We start from the raw sequence: 6098 nt of genomic DNA, 5'->3' as shown, positions 1-6098 counted from the left end.
ATAGCCCAAATTCCATCTTCAGTTATTTAAGTGTAAATTCCTTTAGTCATGGTTTCATCGTGTTATAAGCAAAGGTTTGCTGTTAGAACGGCCAGGTCATGACCACTGTTCCTAAAATACAGTACACTGGAACATGTATTGGTTTGCACAGCCTTTTTATGTAAGAGCCTGCTCTGATGGCAAGGGAATGCTTGGATGCTTTATTAGTCACTTTTCTGTGTTTGTCATGGGATGTAATACCAGTATAGGAAAGTCCACAATTAAAATAAGCCTGATTTTTTTTGGGCTGAGGAAACATCCACTCTGCTGGCACATTCCTGGGTGACCACAGTTGCATAAACTTCGGGTCTGCTGGAGTTGTGTAAACTAGAACAGTTCCGTGCTTGTAAAATTCCCTGTTTATACAGAGGTCTCCATGTGGAAAAATCATTAAACCCTTTCACAAGTTGTCTTTTTACACAGGAATCATTTATCTGGTAATGGAAGCCTTGGTTCCAAAGAAGACCTATCTGGTAACGGAAGTCTTCATTCTAAATAGAGACAAATGTATTTGGAAAGAGAGAAGAAGAAGAAGTAATTCCAAATGTTTTCTGAGCAAGTTTGGTTTGTTCTTTTAATGGACCTGTGAAGACATCCATGGTATGGCAGAAAATTGGTTTAACATTTCCTCCTAAAAACACATGTAAGTGAAGGCAAAGATGCATATTAAGATGCAATAGATGCATTGTAACAGTCCTCATTTGAAAGTGGGGTTTTCGAAGCGGGGTTCCTTGTTCTAGCATATATCGTATCATTGATGGATTCCAAATGCTTCGGATTTGGACAGCATTGGGCAGAAAGCCTCCTGGGCAGCTGGGGGATACAAAATCACATGGCTTGTACTGTGAGCTTCTCCATATGTGTACTCTAGAAGAGCTTTCAGCTTTTAAGTGGACTTATCAGTAAGTTTCCTAAGCCTTGAACTTTGGTCTTCAATGCACTGGTAAATCTGGGATTAAAGGTAAAATTCTGCCTAAGATGACACAGAGCTGTGTGCCCACTCCATTTACCTCAGGCTTTGCAGACTTCTCTGCAGTCAAACCTTAGGGAAACACCTTCCAGTTGAACTATTTTACTTGATTTTTAGATGCTGGTATTGCTTCCAGCCACCAACAGATCAGATCGCTGTGTTTGCCTTCACTTCTTTTTGATTCAGGAAGATGTAGCTCTAATTCCAAAACAAAATCTCTCTTGTTTCCATTGTAAAGAATTTAACTTGGCATTTTTTCCCCCATAGTGCTTTATTGAACATGAGGCTCGTTGTAACAGAGACAGTTATAAATAACCTGTACTTTAGAGAACTCTTCCTCACTATGTTCAATGATCACCACTTCCAGATAGGGCACTGAGGATCATGCTGAGGTGGGAAGGGAGTGCAGGAGAGTTCAGGTCCAAGCTCCTGCTCAGTGCAGGGCTGGCCAGGAGCTCAGCGGAGGTTGGTCAGGGCTTTGTCCAGCCTGGGCATCCCTTGTTTCAGTTTCCCCCCACTGCCTCTCACCCTCCTGGTGTGCACCATCACAAAGGGCCTGGCTTTATCTCCTTCAAAACCTCCTTGCAGATGCTTATCACATCCATCCCAAGAGGAACCGGCCTCAAGCTGCACCAGGGCAGGTTTAGATGGAGCTGAGGAACAATTCCTGCCCCAGAGGGTGCTCAGGCATTGGAACAGGCTGCCCAGGGCAGGGCTGCAGGCACCGTCCCTGCAAGTGTTCACACCCCATGGAGACGAGGCCTCAGTGCCATGGGTTAGTGGTGGCCTTGGCAGGGCTGGGGTAAGGGTTGGACTGCATGAGCTTAAAGGGCTTTTCCAGCCTGGTTGATTCTGTAAGCATGACCAGCAGGTTGAAGGAGGTGATCCTGCCCCTCTGCTCTGCTCTCATGAGACCCCACTTGCAGCACTGTGTGCAGTTCTGGTGTCCTCAACATAAGAAGGACGTGGAGCTGTTGGAGCAAGTCCAGAGGAGGCCACAAGGATGATCAGGGGATGGAGCACCTCCCTGTACAAAGACAGGCTGAGAAAGTTGGGGCTGTTGAGCCTGGAGAAGAGAAGCTGCGTGGGGACCTCAGAGCAGCTTCCAGTGTCTGAAGGGGGCTCCAAGGATGCTGGAGAGGGACTCCGCATCAGGGACTGTAGCGATAGGACAAGGGGTGATGGGTTCAGACTGAAACAGGGGCAGTTCAGGTTAGATCTAAGGCAGAAGCTCTTCCCTGTGAGGGTGCTGAGGCGCTGGCACAGGGTGCCCAGAGAAGCTGTGGCTGCCCCATCCCTGGCAGTGTTCAAGGACAGGCTGGACACAGGGGCTTGGAGCAAGCTGCTCTAGTGTGAGGTGTCCCTGTCCGTGGCAGGAGGTTGGAGCTGGATGAGCTTTAAGGTCCTTTCCAACCCAAACCAGTCTGGGATTCTGTGATTCTGTGATCCTCTCCCCAGGCTGAGCAGGGCCCCTTCCCTCAGCCTCTCCTCACATGGATGCTGCTTCAGATCACCTTGACCAATGGTGTCTTTCTTGTGCGGAGAGGCCCAAAGCGAGGTGCAGTATTTCTGCATGGCCTAGAGAACTGTAGATGTTATACTAGTAATTAAGTGACCAGAATGAGACGCGTGGGCTCAGAAGAGGAACAGTTACCAGCTGAAGCAGATTTAAGGCCATGAGAAGTAAAAAGGTTCAAAGAAACTCTTTCTGAGACTAACAGAGTTCTGTCAGAACCTTTTGAAACTGGCTGCAGATAACGCCCTTATGCACAGAATCATAGAATGGTTAGGGTTGGAAAGGACCTTAAGATCATCAAGTTATGTGTCTTGAGATGTCAGTCCCCACGTATCTCAGTGGAGTGCTTTTCTGTGACCATCACATTCATCCAAACACAACTGGCTCACGGAAGCACACTAGAGGCGCACAGTTTGAGAGGATTAATCCTATTTCCTTGGTATATAGAACTTGTGAGTCATTGCCACTACTTGTTTGAGCAGTGTTAAATGTAAGCATCTTAGTTGTATCTATACACCCACACTGGAGTTTTTATATAAGATTTAAATGTGCCTGATTAACATAAGAAAACCCAGTGCATATTTGTGGAGCAGGTACAAGCAGTGTCTCATCTCTACCTGAACAAAAGTTTAATACATTCCCACAAAGTGACTTAATCCAGCCTTATCGCTACAAATTCTATGATTGTAAAGGGATATAAATGAAAGATAAAGAGGTTCAAGGAATGCACTGTAATTATTAGTTCGTATCCCAGAAGGGTAGGAAACTTACAAAGAGAACCGCTGCATCACTCCCTACCAACAACCGATTTGCACACACTGCGTTCATTTTGAGAATTAATTATGCTGTAAAGCTAAAGCCGAAGTACATACAGCAGGTACGGTGCAGGAGTGTGATGTGACGGGACCTGCAGCTCCTGGTTTGACTTGGAGATTTAAATCGAAGTGAATTGAAAGTAAATGTAAAGGCAAAGGATTTCAATTTTACAGGGCGGGACCCTGTTGAAAAGGGGAAAAAGCACCTTGGCAGGATAGGAACGATGCTAGGAGTCCTCAATTCATGCTGTGAATTTTATTACCTCAGTTACAATTCATTCAAGTATGTATGGAATGAAGAGGAATTAATTACTTTCTATAGAAAAAGAAAATGAATTATGATAAGCGCTTCCTGGGAAGAGGACACCATGAGGTGACAGGATGTGAACTGCGCCTGGGTAATGAAACTTGCGTGTGCGCACATGTCTGCATGTATAGCAGAGACTGTATGTATGCTTTTGCGTGGCTATTTGGAAGGTCTCACCTTTTCCATGGGGATTTCTTGCTCAGCTGAGAGTTGGTTGGAATTGTTTGTTCTCATTCGCCTTAGAAACAAAACCTGCGCAGTTTTAAGTTCTTTCCCAAAGGGATTTTTCAGGGAGTGTTGGCTAGAGGCAGAATTCCTGATGTGAGAGACTTCTCCCAAGGTTTTGCTAACTCTTCTTTTTTTACTTGCTGCAATTGTTCCGAGACAGGGAAAGATCGGACTTGATGATCTTCAAGGTCTTTTGCAACCCAGTTGATTCTCTGATGCTGTGATTTGTGGGATGAAATTGTGTAGCCCTGCAGACAATGTCTCAGGTGTGCAAACTGGCACGGCTTTTCAGAAGCAAAGAAAACTCCAGCCAGCCTTTGAGACCAGATACAAGATCAGGCTCAAGCTGATCCTACCTTTCATACAGAATGCAGTATGTGCACAAAGTCTGCCTAAATTGAAAAGATTTGATTTAGCTGTGCTTTTGTTCATTAGGTTTTCTTAACAGGACAGCAACACGTGATGCCAGTTTATGTAGTCTTTAAACCATCTAAGTATGCTTACAGCCCACAATGACTCTATTAGGCAAGAAAGTAGGTCGTTCTTGTTTGATTGCTGAAGTGAAGCAGTGGTTACAGGGCAAGAAGTGTGCCAGGCAGCGGAATGGTTTCCACATGCCAGCAATCTGAGTCAGGTAGAAGTGATTATCTCATTTTTTCCTGTCATGTTTTCTTCTGAAGAACTGGTGGATTGCACCCAGTTAGTGATGCTTTGAGCAGGAGGGGGAATGAAGTTACATCCCAGCTCCCCTTCAGCAGGAATCCCTCCATTAGAAGTTAAATTAGTCAGGTATATGAATGTTTTAATTGTGGAACCAGGTGAAGATCCATTCAGGTGTGGTGAAAAAGAGCTTGTTTTCTTAAGCACAGAAACCAGCCTTTTGGGGGCTCTCTTTGAAGTTATTTAAAAAAATACATTCAGGGTTCTTCCGGAAGGAAACGCTGACCACCATTAGCAGCACAGACCGCCAATGCCGAGAGGTGCTCTTCAACTGCAGTTAAATGTGGCATTCACATCCACCAGCGAGTGTCTGCTGCTCCCTTCAGACCGCTCCCAGTATGATCACGCATTGGAACAGGTCCCTGCAAGTGTTCACACAGCGTGGAGACGAGGTCCTCAGTGCCACGGGTTAGCGGTGGCCTTGGCAGTGCTGGGGTAAGGGTTGGACTGGATGAGCTTAAAGGGCTTTCTATAATTCTATTAGATAAAAAGAACTACTGGTCAGAAATTAACAGCGTTCCATTCTTTTGCACTAGTTTTCAGGTGGGAAGAGGGGAAGAACCCCAAAGATAGTTAAGTAGATAGTTGGTGAAAGTTTCTGTATAGCAGCAAAGGATGGTTTTGTGCTAGAAATGCTCAGTAATACAATGATCTTAATAAGTAAGACAAATGCTACTTCAAGTTACTTCTATAGCTGTGAGGTTCAATAGCCAGAACTGAGGAAAAAAGATCTTAGAGCAAAGGCTGTGGAAAACCTGGGAATTAATTCAAGCTTCCAAAGTGCAGAATTTTGCTTACGTGAATGCAGTGCTGTGATTCAGTTCTTCACATACAAAATGAACAAGGTTTCTTACCACAATCAAGGCCAAACTGGCCCAAGGTCTTCCTTACTTAATCTACAGGTGGAGGGTAACACAACTGGATTTTACATGCCTAAACACCTGTATATGCAGTGCTCAGTGTACACACATGTACATGCATGTACGACAGCTCCCTAAGCTCAGCTGGAGTTAAGTACTCTCCTTAAAAAGAACAAACAACAGCTTGGTGAAAACACAGACCTGGTTAGCACACTGACAAGGACACATGTAGGGAGAAAATCCAGCCATGTAAAGTTACTATTTTGTGTTTGGGATGTAACATGGGATATGGGTTTAGCTTGTCTGAGAAGGCTTTTTGAAGCAGATGAAAAGAGAAGATTTAAAAGGTTATTTCATGCATCTTCTATTACGCATGTTCTTTCTGTAGGGAGAGAAAGTAAGCTTCTGAGAAGTGACTCTGTATCCATCTCTCAGTGACACAACCTGCTGAGACAGCAGCAAATACAAACACAAGGCTTTCATGCGGTGCTACTGCTTTATTATTTCCTCACACACAATGTAAGCAAAACGGTTAAGGAAGAACAGCGAAACAGATCTCATGGTGCACTTCATTCCATGTGCCTTGTGCAAGGCTCCCAAAGAAGAAAACTTACTTTAAGGAGAAAGAACGTATCAGTATTTT

This window comes from Psittacula echo, assembly GCF_963264785.1.
Source record: "Psittacula echo genome assembly, chromosome: 7".
NCBI classification, from domain to species: domain Eukaryota; kingdom Metazoa; phylum Chordata; class Aves; order Psittaciformes; family Psittacidae; genus Psittacula; species Psittacula echo.
This window is presented reverse-complemented; position numbering follows the sequence as displayed.